The sequence below is a fragment of the Nannospalax galili genome, unplaced genomic scaffold, assembly GCF_000622305.1.
Source record: "Nannospalax galili isolate Female #2095 unplaced genomic scaffold, S.galili_v1.0 scaffold363, whole genome shotgun sequence".
Taxonomy (NCBI): domain Eukaryota; kingdom Metazoa; phylum Chordata; class Mammalia; order Rodentia; family Spalacidae; genus Nannospalax; species Nannospalax galili.
Window position 1 is genome coordinate 1,859,365 of NW_008351176.1, and position 16,502 is coordinate 1,875,866.

Below are 16,502 nucleotides of genomic sequence, written 5' to 3' on the forward strand. Positions count from 1 at the left end.
ACAGAGCACCCATCTAAGAATGAAGCTAAGGGCAGCAGCTTCACTTCTTGCCAGAACCAAGGCTGCCTCCCTCGCCTTCAATCCCAACCATGTCTGAAAGGGGGAAGGTGTCACTCCCACCCCTCAGCCCAGGTTCACCCTGAACATCTAGGATCTCAGCATCCATTCCAGAGGCTTGATCCCAGGTATGAAATGCCTGGTCTGATGGAGCTGTCAGTTGAGTGCACACTTCTTATAGGTGCAGATCTGAGTTCTAAGGGCACGCATTTAGATTTCCAAGTTCCTGTGTCCAAATACACAGATATAGATGGAAACATGTGGCTAATAACAGAAAAGGTGATAATTTATGATGGAAATGCTTCTGTGCTTAGCAATGAACCAGCACTGGAGAGAGGCGAAGCCCCAGAGAGACCGAGCAGGGGGCCTTGGGACCTTTCATGGTTCATTTGCATAGACGCTGTCTTTCCACACATGGTCTGTTTTGGCGCATGTCAGGGGTTATCCGGTCTCTCTGCCATTGGTTTCTTTCCTATGTTAATCTTGATGTCTCCAGAATCTCCCTCTTTACTCTATTCTGCCTCGCCCTGGCTGTCTATTGATTTGTGACTACAGCCTTTGACAGACAGCATTTTTTTCTATATGTAACACTCCCCCCTCCCAATACTTCTTTATTCCTTCCCACATGGCCTCATCCCAAATCACAGGGGATGAGCTTGGGCTCTGGAACCAGCCAGCTCCTAGTCCTGGATGCCTGTCCCTGTTGTGTGAACACAGCAAGACCCCAGGTTCCTTTGAGCACTGGTATCCACTGATAAGTAGTGTGGACAGAGGGACAGGGGTGCCAAGCCCGTGGAATGGCTGGAAGGCTGAGTATAATGTGCATGCAAAGGGCTTGGTGGGTAGAAAACCCTAGATAAACCTGGGTTTTAATTTTATTTATTTATTTGTTTTTATATATTGAAAATATTTTCTTTTGTATTCTTGCTGAAGATAAGCACAGTACTTGGGAGAGATTGTCATAATCCCTCAGTGTGTTTGTATGTACATATATACACACACGTGTGTGTACCTGGACCTGCAGCTCTACATGCATTCTACATTATAGCTACAGACACACACACATACACAGCTGGGAACCTGTGCGTGCGTGTGCGTGTCACCACAGGCACAAGTTGGAAACGTCAACACTGCGAGAGACATGTTGCTTCTTCACTTGTCATGGCTGCACCTGTTCTCCTCACTTGACCTTGGCTCGGTAGACAGTTTGATAATGTCTCTGACCTACAGGGGACTCATCCAGTCATCAGCAGCTGTCGTGCCTCAGACGAACCTTTCTTACGCATTGTTTCTAGTTCTTTGAGTCTCATCTTCCATCTCCTAATGTCCTCCATCATCAGGTCGATCCACTTGTCAATCCAACAAAAGAGCTGGCGGTGTGAGTTTGTAAACATCCGTTTTTCTTGCTTCTGAATGAAGTTCTCTGCTTTGTAACCCCCACCACTTGAACTTGCTGGTCACCAGCTTATAGGCACACATCTCAGGACAGTCAGGGATGTTTGCCAGCTCCTTCTTCCAGTTGGGTCCCAAAGGGCCTCTCTTGGTCTTGACAGACTGGAATAATGCTGGGTCTTCATCGCTTTGTGGTCTGCTGGCTCAACTTGACTCCGATCTGCAATATCTATGTGGACAATTTCAACAGTTTTCCATGTGTTTGGATCTCAACTGTGAACATTCTCTATCTAATGTTCCCAGGTCAGGTTTGTGCCATGTTTCGATTTTAATGAAGAAATCATCTTTCACATATTCGTTCATTACAATTGTTCTTCAGGAGAGGTAAGCATTCCAGGTGTTCTCATGAAACACCAAGGAGCCCTCAGGAGCAACCATCCTCACAAACGCAGGATCTTTGCACTTCAGGTGATAAATCTTGTGTGTGTACTGTGCCTTTTCTCCATCCTTCTCATAAGGTTCGTTCTTCCAGACTTCGATGCTGTCTTAGTTTGTCTCTCCATTGCTGTGACAAAACACTCTGACCACTACCAACTTGGGGAGGAAAGGGTTTATTTGTCTTACATCTCCTGGGTCACAGTTCATCAGGGAGCCCAAAGGAGGAACTCAGGGCAGGAACCTGGAGGCAGGAGCTGGAGCACAGGCCATGGAGGAACACTGCTTACTGCTCCTCTGACCCCTGCTCAGCCTGTTTTCTTATGCAACACAGGCCCACCTACCCAGGGGTGGCACCACCCACAGTGGGTTGGGCCCTCCCACATCACACAACAATCAAGAAGATGCCCTACAGACATGGCCACAGGCCAGTTCAGTGGAGGCAATTCCCGGATTGAGGCTCTCTCAACCCAGGTGTGTCAAGTTGACACTAAAGCTATCCAGCACAGATGCCTTCACCACCCCCAGTTTCATTCTTGCTAGACTCTGCCACAGAGTAAAGCTGTCCAACCTGGTACTCCTGAACAGAACATGGCAAAACTACCCAGAATTCCTTAATCAGCACCACCTTCCTGGAACCCCCTCACAGCTGCCGCCGCCACCGCTGCCACTACTGATTCAAACCTGGGTTTTTATTATGGCAGCAGCTGGAATGAAGGATCCATCCCAGGAGCCCTGAAACATCAAGTGTCTGCGAGGCAAAGCCCCAGGGCCCTTCAAGACCCTGTTTAGGGCCTAGGGAGCGCTTGGGAGTGGCTGTGATCCCAGCACCCCAGGCTGGGCCTCGGCTCTTTGGGCTACACAGGGACAACCCTTCTGACTATGCTGTCTCCGAGAGCCCGCCGGACCTGGCACCGGTCTTCTCCAGTCTCCTCTTGTTTTACCTCTTTAATTCATAGTTTTGGCAAGTTATAAAACAATGGCCTGTGTAGCAGGGTGAAGGGTGTCCAAACACAGGGAGGCAGGATACCTGGGTCCTCACCCTCCTAAGTCCGTGTTCCCTTGGTCAGGTCATCTCTCCTTCCTGGGTCTGAGCAATCATTTCTGCAGAAGATTGAGCCAGTGTGGCCCCAAGGACTTGGGGGGGATGTGTCTCTCTGACTGGAGAAAAATCTATTCTGAGGATCAAAAAATAAATCAAAGGCAAGTTCTGGTGCCAAAGTTGAAAGCGCTCATCTGTGAAAGGATGGCTGAAAGTACCCTGTGTTTAAAAAAAGAAGAGAGGGAAAGCATTGCGGGGCTGACAACGGGAAGTCCAAGTCCAAAAAGCAAAGCCAGCAAGGGTGGACCTGTGGCTGCTCGGCACAAGGGACTCTGATCTCAGGGTGAAAAGGTCCTATAGGTAGGTGAAGGGCAGAAGGAAGTGCCGGCAAGGGAGGAAGTGGGTCTAGGGGAGGTTGGAGGGGCAGCAGAACTGTCTGGTCTGAGGGGTTGGGTTAGGAGAACTGGAGGAGAGGTGTTCTCACTCTAGGTAGGGTGTCAGCTTGGTGATGGAGAGCCTGGTAATAGGGTTGTTCTATGAGGTGGCATCACAGGCCAGACAGACACAGCAGGTTACACATTTGGGTTCCATCCACCCCCTCATTCAGTTACTTAGAGCATGAGTGCTGGGCATTGGGTGGGGGTGAGGATAAATGGGTGAAGACTGCATGCCAGAGCCAATGGGGGCCAGGCTGGGTCAGATTAGAGTTGTGGGGGAGGGGCCCAGGCAGACAACACTGGATGCAGCCACCATGGTTCAGAGGTGTGGAAGAGGCCATCTGAAGGTGTTTGGGAACTGATACCCAATAGAAGATTAGAGAAATCAGATAACTTGGCTTGTCCCACAGAGGACAGATCTGTGGGCAGGTGTCCTAGGATGTGGGGACAGCAGAGATCAGAGTTCAGAGGCTGGCAGGTACAGGTGTGTGTGTGAAGAGCAGGAGGAGGTCCAGTGTCAGTCTCGGCTTTCAGGCCTGCTACCCTCTGCTAGAGACACAGAACCCTGAGCAAGGGCAGTGCTTGGTCCATGGAGCTCCATCCCTTGAGGGCACAGGCAGAAGTGGTTAGGCCAGAAGTTGGGCCAGAAATGGAGCCAGGCTATGCTGAGCCCATCAGGGCCCTAAACCTGGGAATTAGAATGTGCATCCTGTCAATTAGTCAAGTGGATGTCGGTGAGCATGGGGTGAGGGGATGGAACTGGTGTCCAATAAGACAAAACCCCTGTCAGTTCTGGTGACTGGGAAAGGCTGTGCGCAGCAAGGAGCAGAGGAAGGAAGCAATGCGCACGAGAGGGGCAGCAAGGCCCAGGGACCCCCATATAAGGGGTGTGTTGGGTTCCTGTATTAGCATGAGCAGGTTTAATCCCTGGTATCAAAGATCCTTAGGCTATATCACCCCTGCCTTGCTGTGGGGTAGACTCCATGGGGTGGGGTGGTCTTCAGCATTCAGAAATAAGCCTGAGGAGTTTGGGTCACATTTGGACAGGCTTTGAGGGCTGAAGCTCATATGTACGTTTGTAGCTAGGGGAGGATGTTAAAGTTGGAACAGCCCCAGAAGCCCAAGTACAGTGGAAGAGAAGGGGTGGCCCCAGGGAGAACCAGAGGACTATGGACAGCTGTTCTCAGCATGTAAAGTGTGGGTCATGACCTCTGGGGATGGAGGAACTGCCTCTTGGCAGAGTCCCTACATCCCTCCCTCCAATCTGTTCAGTCTTGGCTAATACTCCTGTACCTGCACCCCACCACACACCCAGGTACCACAGCCAACCATAGCGTCATCCCTTCACAGCCCAGGACCACAGGACCCATCCAGCCCCCAACATGTGACACCAGGAGCCCAAGACATGAATTCCCACAGACCTGAGACAAATTCTGCCTCCTATTTGTAGCTTTGTGACCTTAACAAATCCCCTCAGCTGTCTGTCTGTCTTTTCTGGTCTACAATCCAAGCCGGAGAACGGTCCTTCCAGGTCCTTCCACCCAGCATCTTTTTGAGTGTTAAAAGAAATGATGAATGTCGGGGACCCAGCACAAGCCCTGCTCACCTAACAGACTCAGTCCCTATTGGAGTAAATTATGTATAGTCTATACTGTTCTAAGGTCCAGAATAACAGTATCCAGGCATAAATGGTCACCCTCCCATGTCCAGTGATGGCCTAGAGCTTCATGGCTGTAGTGCAGGAGGTCATTGAAAAAGCGAGGGACTGTGTGTTTCCCATAGGCCCACCTTCCTCCAGAGGCTGCAGCCTCTACCTGCCTTTGACTCTCCAGGTTCCTATGGAGAGAGGGCAGTCTGCCTTTGCATCCTTAGATCTGACTCCCTATCCTGCCCTAGCATGGCTCTTTGGCCCCAGGCAAAGTCCTCAGAGCTTCCCTAACTTCAGTGGTACCCACTTACAGAGGCTCCATGGCCTGTTCAGGTCTTGCCCAGCAGCTCAGGGCCCAGCTCTGGACCCAGCTCCACACACAGGAGTTTTGATGAGTCTGACTGTGAATCCCACAGCTGTCCCTGCTCTGCAGCCTCCAAAAGCCCTGATTGGGAGTTTCCAGCTGGGGCTAGCCTTGGGGATTCCTGCTTCCCTCTCCTGTAGGGTGATAGGTGGGAAGGGGATGCCAGGACCCTGTTGGGAGACTAGACAGCTTTGAGCAGTTGGCCTGGCTCACTGTTCAGCATCCACCCTCTTTCTAAGAGAGAAAAGAACAAAAATAAACCTTCCTGCCATCAAGCAATTAAGTGGCAATCAAATAATCCCAAGGACAGGAAAGCCGATTAATAAAGGAGCAATGAAAGCTAACAGAATGCTAGGCTGCGTGCAAACGCAAGAGAATACAAGTGCACACTGGCCGAAGCTGCTCCCAGGGCTGTGGGGAGGGCGCAGCCTGAGCCTGTGAGGGGGCTCTAGTCAGGAGGAGGATCCCAAGGGAGCCCTCATCTGTCCCAGATAAACCCCCAAAGACTAGGGAAGATGTCTTAGTTTCTTTTTCTGTTGCTGTGATAAAACCCCATGACAAAACACCTTGAGGGAGAAAGGGCTTGCTGCGGCTCACGTTTCAAGCCTGCGTCATGGCAGGGTGGGGGGTCAAGATGCCAGGTACTTGAGCAGCTGTTCACAGGGTGTCCATAATCAGGAAGCAGAGAGTGACAAATGAACGAATGCTAGTGTTCAGTTAATTTTCTCCATTTTATACAGTCTAAGATCCCCTGTCCAGGGAACGGCCTGCCCACAATTAAGATGGGTCTTTCCACATCACTTAACATAATCAAGATAATCCTCCACAGGCATGCTCAGAGGATCATCTCCCAGGTGATTCTAGATTCTGTCAAGTTGACAACACTATCACTTAAGCGCTTTTCTTTTTTCTGTACTGAGGGTTGAACCTGGCCTCATGATAGACAAGTTTTCTACCACTGAGCTGCATCCCCAGCCCACTTTTAATTATTTTGAGACAAGGTCTTGCAAAGTTGCCTAGGCTTCCTTTGAACTTGTTTGGTTGTGAGCCTGAGCCTTTAGCGGCTGGGCCAGCTCTCTAGTCCTTCCTTTGAACTTGTGATCATCCTGCCTCAGTCTCCCAAATAGCTGGAATTACAAGTGTGACTGTGGCAGGTTCACACATATCAACTGTGTTTCAAGAAATCCATAGTCCTTAAAACAGAAACTTCTTTTTCAAAACTCATTTGATGCCGGGACTGGTGGTGCACACCTTTAATCCCAGAACTCAGGAGACAGAGGCAAGTGGATCTCTGTAAAATGGAGATCCACCTGGTCTACATAGTGAGTTCCAAGCCAGCTGGGACTACAGGAATACCCAGGTCTAAAAATACCAAATCTGACAAACAAATAAACAGAAAACCCCTCGTTTGATGACAATACTTGACTTGAAGGGACAAGAAGTTATAAAGACAGAGTTCATTTACTGCTTTACGCAAATAGCTTCGAGCTCCACCAGTGACATGTTCATGCCTCTGATGATGGGGCTGCCCTGGAGGAGTTAAGAAAAAGCTAGAATAATCATTGAATTTAACTTTCAAAAGTCTGGCTGCCAGCGTTTCTGAAAATGGATCTGAGCCTGTCATTTGTACTCTGGGGCTAAGGGAAGCAAGACTTCGTGGGTCTCTGATTGCTGAAGGTGCTCAATAAATGCTCAGGTGATGCCTGGGAAGAAGCAGCACTGTTCCCAGTCCATACATCTGAAAACGGAGGCTCCAGAAGGCTGAGTAACTTGCTCAGGATCACTCAACAGCTAAAGGGCCTAGTCACATTAACCAGTCTTAGTAACTATGAGGCTCTTAATGTGCAACGACCAGAGTCTGTGCAGGATGAATCTACCTGGTGACTTGGGCCTGCCCACCTCTGCCTTGGCCCTGGTCCCTGCTGGACCTGGGACTCAGGGAAGATGGCTGGAGTCTTGTCCTCCTCTTTGGTCAGATGGATGCAGGTGAAGTTAACCTATCTCAGAGGGGATTTGTGCCTGGGGCAGAGTGCCTTCAGACACCAGCTAGAAGAAAGGGCTTCCATCTACCCCAGCCCTCCTGTGAGCATGACAATTGCCTGAGGCTTCTCAATGCCCAAGGTGTGGTTTCTGCTACTCCCATCTGGAGCTGGGACCTGGGTGGTTGTCAATATCTTCTACTCTCTAGGGCCTATATAGGTAGATATATGCAGCCTAAGTTCATAGGGTTAGAGAGGGGATGACTTGGGGTGGGAAGGGCTGGCTTGGGGCGGGGCACAGCACCCCTGGTGGGGCATGATCCATGTATTAGCTGTCTATCACTGGAACAAAATACCAGAGTAAATCAGCTCAAGAAGGAAAGGTTTATTTGGACACTTGGATTCAGAGGTTTTCATCCATGGTCATTTGGCTCCATTGCTTCTGCCTGACGTGAGGCAGAGAATCATAGTAGTGAACACAGTGAGGAGGAGAGCTGTTCACCTTATGGTGGCCAGGAAGCAGAGAGAATGAGACAGGAAGGGTGAGGACAAGGCACACCCTTCAAAGACAGGTCCCAGCAACTAATTCCTCCAACTAGAGCCAAGGTCTTAACAGCCCATTCAGCTATGAATTTGTTAATGGATCTACCTGCTGATGAGGTTAGTGCCTTCAAGAACCAGATATCTCTCAACAGTGCTACCAGCTGGAGACAACATCTTCAACCCATCCATGATCCAGCTACCTCTCAATGGCACCACCAGCTAGGGACAATGTCTTCAACCCATGAGCCTTTAGAGTCACTATGTATCCAACTGATTCAAGCCAGTGTGGCTGGTCCCTGGTTGGCTCTGAACACAGCCATCAGCTGTGTGTAGTACAGGACAGGAAGTGGGGTGGCAGTGTGCAGTTCAGGAGCCAGTGTAGGCCACAAAGTGTCAGCTCTGAAGTGCAAGTGCACTAGAGTCCCTGGTCCCCACTCACACTCAGAGTGCCCCCCATGCTCTTCAGCCTTGCCCCCAGAGCTATGTAGATGGAAGGGACTGTGAACAAGTGGGTGCCAAAATCTGCATCCAAGAGCATCTTGGTTGATTGGAGCAAGTCCAGAATCCAACCAGAGGAGTCTTAACAAGAACAGAGGGTTAGATCTGTTTTGGAACTCGCAAGGACCAAGGCTGGGGTCAGAAGGCGGGACGAAGAGCTGGACTTTGCAAATGGTCTGACAGATGGCCCCAGGTGACAGTTGTTTGCTCAGAGTATTGATACCCACATAACCAACACTACCCTGGGCTCTGTTAATTCAACAGCCAAAATAAAGGGCAAGGTGGTTCCTTTCTGGAAAAGTCAGACCCTCATGTAAGATGTAGGAGAAAGTAGCAGAGAGCTAGTTGGAACCCTGAGACCTTGGCTTGGAAGAAGGTCAACCTGAACACAGGGTTTAGACTCAGGGATCAGAAACATCTTCTGTGGAAAGCTTCCCATCCTCCTTAAACCTCTGTGATGGGGCAAAATGTCCCATCTAAAGGCTGGAGGGCATAGAATAACATGACTCAGGTGCGAGATAAAGAGGCACTTTCTAAACTCTTAGGAAAAAGGTTCATCCTCCCTCAGACTTGTGTTAAGAAGATGGCTCTCCCTATGTGTATATGGGCTAATCAGGGCAGAGTGATGGCTGAGATGCCCAAATTGTGCCTCCCCATGCCAGAAGAGAGGAGCGAAGTCCAGGAGGGATGAAGGGCCAGGGGACCCCAGCAGCCACAGCTGGCTCCGCACTCTCCTTTTAATCACCTCTCAGTCTAATTGGTCTTCCAGCCCCCTCACTGCCAGGGAAAAGCCTTTGTCTGCTTCCTGCATGTTTACTAAGCAAATGGGGTTTAAAAGCTTTCACAGACACAGAGAGAAGCCATTTAGGAGGCGGCGGGTAAAATTATTTATAGAGATGAATGGTTGTGCTCGCGTGCCTTCGGGAGACCAGGAGCCATATGCCACAGCCGGCTGTGCCTCCTCCTTGCCCGGTGAAGGCCTGCGTCACTCACTGCTCCTTCCTCTCAGCCCCGCACTCCACCTTTCCTCCTCTGCCTGCCTCTGGGTCTCTTCTAGAGCTCCGCTTTCTCTGTGGCTCGTCATCATGTCTTGCTTCCCTCCTCTAAATGTTTCCTTAAGCTGTGTGTGTGAATTTGCATGCCTGCTGTCTCCGTGCCTTGTGCTCCGTTGGTCAGAATCTGCGCCTTTCTCTCTGATTTGCCTCAGGAAGCCTCCATCTCTCCTCTCTCTTAGTGTCTCTGTTCCCCTCTTGTTGTCTCTGTCATTCTCCATGTCGTCATCTTGGTCTCTCTATTCTTTTTCTTTCCAGTTCTCTGGTATACCCTGTGTGCTCCATGAACATATCACTTCAGGTCATGATGGGTGGGTAGCTCTGGGCTTCCTACCTGTGTCTCTCCTCTAGTGCTTGAGAAGCGTGGGCTTGACTGCCTCTCTGGATGGGATGCCTGTGGATATGGGTCCTTGAGGGAGGACTATCCCCTGCAGGAGTAGAGCCTAGAGCAGGAGAACCTGCTGCTCCAGACCACCCAGTGCTGGAGAAGGGGAAAGGAGACCTTCTTGGGCTGAGAGTCACAGGCCCAAAGAGGTTGGGAGCCTCTTACTGGTTAAGGGTTGTAGGGAAGCTCTAGAGCCATGGGAAGAATTTGGACTTTCTCATAGATCAGGCCCATTAAGCCTTCCCTACTTTACCCTTAGCAGCAGTCTGCCAACCAAGTATTCCCAGCCCTAACCCAGGCCTCTAGTCCAGTATGGTGCAGACCTTCAGGGATCTATGACCCTGTTTTGAAACCACTACACCTGAGTAGGTAGCTGTTCCTTATTGAGCGGAGCTGCCATAGGTAGGAGCTGGGTAGAGTACCAAGGAGAGCCTGACTGGCTGGGCTATGGCCCTGACTACCAAACATGTGACCTGGCCTAGTTGTACCACCCTTCCAAGCCTTGGTTTCTTTCTCTGGTAGATGAAGTTGGTGATGCCTGTCTCTTGGTGGCTGATACTATGTGACCTGGTGATAAGGAGCCCAAACTTCAGTGGAAACTTCTGTGCTCTATGTCATACTGCTCTGCTTCCTGGCGGTGTTGCCTTGTGCAAGTTTCTTAAGTTCTCTGAGCTAGCATCTCTGGATGGCTGATACAGAGTCCCTTAGAGCTGGATGTGGTGGCACATATCTGTAATCCCAACATTTGGGAGGCAAAGGCAGAAGGATGGTGAGTTTGAGACCCTGTCCAACCCCCAAATCTCTTACACCATGGAGCTGTTGGGAGAACAAGTCAACGGGGTTTTGTATACACAGTGCCTAGCGTGGACAAGGTAGTGCTCCGTACTTCAGTTTCCTGTCTCTAAGATGGTGACAACGTGGCTTTCTTGTAAGGGTGGCTGAGAGGAATAAATGAACACCACAGGCAAAGTGTGGGGACCAGTGCCCAGGCAGAGGGAGTGCCACAGAGGGTAACCTGTTCTTATTAGCACAGTGCATAAGCCCTGCCCCATGGGCTCTGACCCTCCTCCTTCTTTGTGAGTCCTTTCTGGTCCCAGCTAGTGTCTTGGAGCCTTCCTGCTCTGGCTGTCTTCAAGAACTATCTAGGGAACTGGCAGGGAGCACTGGGGGCCAGACCTAGTAGGCAGGAAGGCTGTGGTCTTCTGGGAAGCCCTGTCCACACGCTTGCCCATTTGTTTCTTCATTTGCAAGGCCAGTAGAGCCTCTGAAGCTCTTGAGCAAAACTTGGAGCTCTCTAGATCCTTGCTTCTGCTCCCTGCTGGCAGGTGCTGCCCAGTGGGCCCAGTGCAGAGGGTGGAGCACCCTAGGGGAAGCCTCAGCAAGAGCTTCTCTTACCATCTCCCCCAACCCCACCAGTCAGCTTGGAGTTTCAAGCCTCCGTCCCAGGAGCGCCAGGCTGCTTCACTGTCTCTGTCACCACTCCAAGGTGGACATAACAAACTGGACACAGGACTCTGGGGACAGAGGACACCCGGGTCTCCAGCCTCATCCTCTTGTTCACGTGCTCACAAGTAATCCTGGCTTTTATCTTCCTCAGCACAGTCCCTTTTGGGAACAGGATTCTCATAGGACTCAGGGAGTCTGGCATGCCTATGGGGAGGGGACTTCTTTGGAGGGAGCCTCCCTCCCCAGGGAAGAAATTGTCACCTTCCATACAGAGTTCTCAGGTTTCAGCTCCTCCTACCCATGCCATGACTGGGGAGAAAGAGCACCGGCGGTGAGTCAGAACCAGTGGGTCCCCTACCCCACCACTACCGAGGGGTGGAACTTCACTCTGAAATTCCTGGGCATGAGTCACAGAGCTTCCCGGAAGACCACAGCCCTCCTCCCTGCTGGATCCAGCTCAGGTGCTCCCTGGCCTTTCCTTAGATAGTTCTGGAAGACAGCTAGAACAGGAAGCCTCCAAGACACTGGCTAGGACCAGGAAGGACTCCCACAGGGGGAGAAGGGTCAGAAACCATACGGTAGTGGTTCCAATACCTTCCTTGGCCTGAGCACTGTACACAGGGCAGCAAAGTGACTCCCACCCAGGACCTCACCTTGGAGGAGGAGGTGTCTTCTTGTTGGGGTGAGGCCTAGTAGAGGTGGTGGGGGAGCGAGTGGAGGCAAAGCTAGGAGGCACGGTGGGAGAAGGGGAATCCTGGAGAAATGGGAAGGGGGCAGCCCTTCTGGGCTTCAGCCTCTCACTTGTAAAGAAATGGTGTCAAGGGTGGATCGTCACAGCCCCCATAAGTGTGGCTTTCTGGGGTCATCTACACCTAAGAGCATGGTGTCCCTGAACCTGGTGGTACTCCCAGGCCTGGCCACTCTGGCATGCTGCTCCCTTGGCTCCAAATGCCTTTCCATCCACCAAGGCCCAACCTGGTCCAAAAGCCACCTTCCCGTTAGCATTCTCAGGTGTCACTAATGGCTTCTTATCAGTAGGGGTCATGGGTCAGGGTAACAAGTGGAAGACAAGAACTTAAAGTTAGGTGGCTTGGGACTATCCAGGTTCTGCCCGTGTCTAGCTTGGTGAGGGGACCCTCTTACTCCATACAACACGCCTGATGTTCTAGGAGTTGGTGTTTATAATGCCCAGCCCTGTCATACCTGTCAGACGCAATGAATATCAGCTATTATTTCATACCTATAGGACAGCCTCTCATCTGGAATCACTAGTGTGGGCTCTTCCCACAAGCCCCAGGGTTGCATCCCTGCAGACTACAGCAGGCTCTCAGCAGATCCCTATCAGAATGAAAACAGAAGACAGAAGTGGAGAGACATGGAAGGAAAGATAGGAGGAGGACAGACTGGGCTCGGCGATTCAGAGGTGCCAAGAGGGCCCCTTGCCACCAGTGCTGATCAGGGCAGGAGGGAAGCAGGAACCAGCCGGGCCAGCTGCTGGGAGCAGAGCTGGCATCCTGCGGGGCACCTATCTCTCAGGGCAAGAACACCCTCCAGAAGCAGAAACTGTCCCCAGACATCAATGGATGGATGGAGATGGGGAAGGGATGGAGCCTTTACATTTAAGGAAATGTAAAGAAAATTGGCACCCACCCCAAGCAGCATCACCCAGAGGTGGTTTCTCCTTTCACTGTCTGAGATTGTGATGGTCTGGGGTAAGGGTGGCAGTGGGCATTGTGTTAGCATCTTCTTAGAGCTGCCTCAGGCACAGAAAGGGGCAACAATATGACTGAAGTCACATAGCATGATGGACCATGTGTGAAAGGCATTCCTTGCATGATCTCATTTACAATTACAGAGCTGTGGGAGAGAAGAGGACAAAGCTTGGTGTTTTCATTTAGTGAATGAGAGCATAGACAAGTGCCAGCTCATGTGAAAGGAGCCGGTGACAAGCAGCAGTTCAAGGTTAAGACTTCACCTGTCTTCTCTGTCTGGGAGGGGGCTGCACTGGGATGTGGGCTGGAGACTTTTTCCAGGAGCACTTACAGTCAGTCTTTGGAACGTGGAGCATGGTGATAGGATAGGTAAGGGACTTTGCTGTCAGGACTCAGGCAGGGATGCCTCAGCTCACTGGTGGCTGGCTGGGCAGTGTCCCAGCTTCCTGGGCTGCTCTGGAAACAGAGTTGCCAGAGGCTGCCAGGATGGTTGGCAGTGTGATGGTAACACTCTGGGAATCGGGAGAAGATGGGATTCGGGAAGCAGCACTGGGCAGTGGTCCAGCATGCTGGGAATGTTCCTGGCAGTGTCCACCTGAATCCCAACTGCTGTGAGCCTGTTCTGTCCCCACACAGGGCCACAACAACAGCTCACTCCAAGCCTGTGTGCAGTCAGCAGCAGCTACCTCTTCCTCACCCTCAGCCACCTTGCAGGTAGGTGCCATGCACACTTAGTGCCCCTGGCTTCAGCTGTCCCTGCTGCCTCTCACTCCCCGTGCCTGCACTGAGGTTCCCTGCCAGAACTGCACACAGAGGCCATGGAGCCAAGGGAGGGTGGACAATTCCTTTGTCAGGTGTGTCCTGGGCCTCCCAAACAGAAGGGGAAAGGGGAAAGAGAGAGAACTACAGTTTGTTCAGCATCCTCGGGTACCTGTGCCATCAGTCCTCACTGAAATATCAGTAAGTCCTGACACTGTTCCCCTGGGCAAAGAAAGCCACCCACTTTGAGTATCCTGCCCAAGTGGGATACTCATTTGGATAGAGTCAGAAACCTCAGGTGATGGAGCTGGGACTCAGAGGCAGGCTGCAGCACAGCACCTCTTCCTTCACCCCAACATCCCTCAGACTTCTCTATAGGATGAGTAGCAGAGGCAGAGATGCTCACCCAGTGTGGTATATGCTGTAGAAAAGAAGGGGAGGATGACTAGGTGGGGGGAACATGAGAGGGGCTCAGATCTAAATGGGAGCTTTCAGGGATGGCTTCACATGGGGGGCATTTGCTAAATGAGTAGTGACCCCCATATCTGGAAGACAGAGCCAGAAGAGGGTCTGTGGCAGAGAGGAGGTAGGTACAGGTATGACTGTTCCCAGGAACGCCTGCACTGGATCCTGTTTTTCTGTCCTTGTGAGTGTGACTATTTCATTAATACCTGTCTCTTCCACCAATTGGTAAGCTCCATGAGGCTGTAGCAGATGGAGACAACATCTCATTTATCTATTTATTCTGCCATGATAAATGTAAAATGTAGCATCCTTGTGGCAAATGGTACTTGATAAGGATTTGCCAAAGACCTAGGATGTACCTTAGTGATAGAGTGCTTGCTTAGTATGTGTCAGGCTTTGGGTTTAGCCCCCAGCACTGTATAAATAAATATAAATAAATAACTAGCCAGGTCTGGTCATGCACATTTACAGTTTCAGCACTGGGGAGGCTAAGGCAGTTGGATTGCCATTGAGTTTGAGGCCAGCCAGGGCTACAGAGTGAGAGCCTGTCTTAAAAAAACCCCAAACAAATAAAAAAAGCAAAATTTACATGGTGTCTTGGTTGTTTTGTTGCTGTGATGTAATACCTGACAAACACAACATAAAGAGGGTTTATTTAGCCTCACAGTTCCAGGAGCCGTGCTGGCAAGGTCTTTGAGGCAGCTGGTCACATTGCGTCTGCAGACAGGAAGCAGAGGGTGTTGGATGCCTGTGCTCAGCTCACTTTCTCCATTGAATTCAGTCCAGGACTCCAGCTCCATGCAATGATGACACCCATATTCAGAGTAGGTCTTCCCACCTTAATCAGCCCAACCTCCATAACTTCATAGGCATGCCCCCCTAGACTTGTCTCTATGGTGATTCTAGAGTCTGTCAAGTTGACAATCAAAAGTGATATCACGAATGGATTCGTCAATCAAAGAACTCATGCTTGATTCTGATGACGGGAAGCCTTTTCCTCTGCCCGGCTTCATTGATGTCCAGCTCCTTGGCTCCTCAGGGAGGGATTCTCTCAGGCAGCTGGGAGGTACTCTTCAGACTCCTGGGCTGAAGTGGAGGCTCTTCTGTAGCCCTGGGCTGTTTCCTTACCCTACCTGGCCATCCAAATTCTACTTATCATCTGTGGTGCCCAGGGCAAGAGTGCAAAAGAGACACCCGCACACCATATGTCTAAATAGCTAAAAGTTACTCATTTGATGAACAGACTGATAAACAAAATATGTTTATCACTTACCCTTGGCAAATATACTTGCATCATGACTAAACTGAAAAGAATGTACAAAGCTCCGGTGGCCCATCCCAGAGACACCTGCATGGAAGTTTTCCTGTGAATGTCCTGGTAGGGGGGCTTGTGTTGAGATGAGTAAAGAGATTTGTGAAAGAATCCAGACCCCAAAGAATAATTATTGCATGATTCTGCTTACATCGGGTGTAAGAAAAGACAAAGGGAATCTACAGCTATAAGAAACAGAAAAGTGGGGCTGGGCCTGGTGGTATAGACCTGTAGGAGGATGAGGCAAGAGGATTGCATACTCAAGGCCGGCCTGGGTCACAGAGTGAGTTTAAGACTACCTCGGGCAACTTAGTGAGTTCCTGTCTCAAAATAGGAAGTAAAAAGAGGACTGAGGATGCAGCTCAGTGGTAGACTGCCTGCCTTGCCTTCCTGGGGTTCTAGGTTCAAGCCTCAGTACTGGAAACAAACAGAAAATAAAAAACCTTACTAACAACAGAAAACACAGAAAAGGTAGTTGCCTGTGGAAGGTCAGTTTAACTGCGAAGCATTTTAGGGAAGTTGTCTGGGGTGATGGGGCCTTCCTAGCTAAACTGGAGTGTTGTATAATGTGTGTTCATATTTGTCTAAACCCATCCAACTATACATTTAAAATGAGGGCATTTCACTGTATGTAAATTAAGCCTCACATACAACCACCAAACCTAATGACATGAGAATCATGAGAAATTTAGAACAAAGTAGTGTTAATAATCATACTTCTGAGGTTATCAAGATGACTCAGCAGGTAAAGGCACAGGCTGCTGAGCCCAGATACCTGAGTTCAGTACCCAGGACCCACATGGTGGAAGGAGAGAACAGATTACCATGGTCTTCTAACCTCTACTTGCATGCTATGGTATATGCATACATATACATACACAAAATAAATAAATATTTTAAGAACAAGCTGGGCATAGCTGTGTATGCCTTTAGTTTCAGCACTCAGGAGGCAGATCTTTGTGAGGTAAAGGCTAGT

At 50.3% G+C, this 16,502-nt stretch overlaps 1 pseudogene; it reads right to left on the reverse strand.

Moving 5' to 3' along the window:
- Positions 1–1,292: 1,292 nt before the first annotated feature.
- Positions 1,293–12,323, reverse strand: LOC103746099 (annotated as a pseudogene).
- Positions 12,324–16,502: the final 4,179 nt, after the last annotated feature.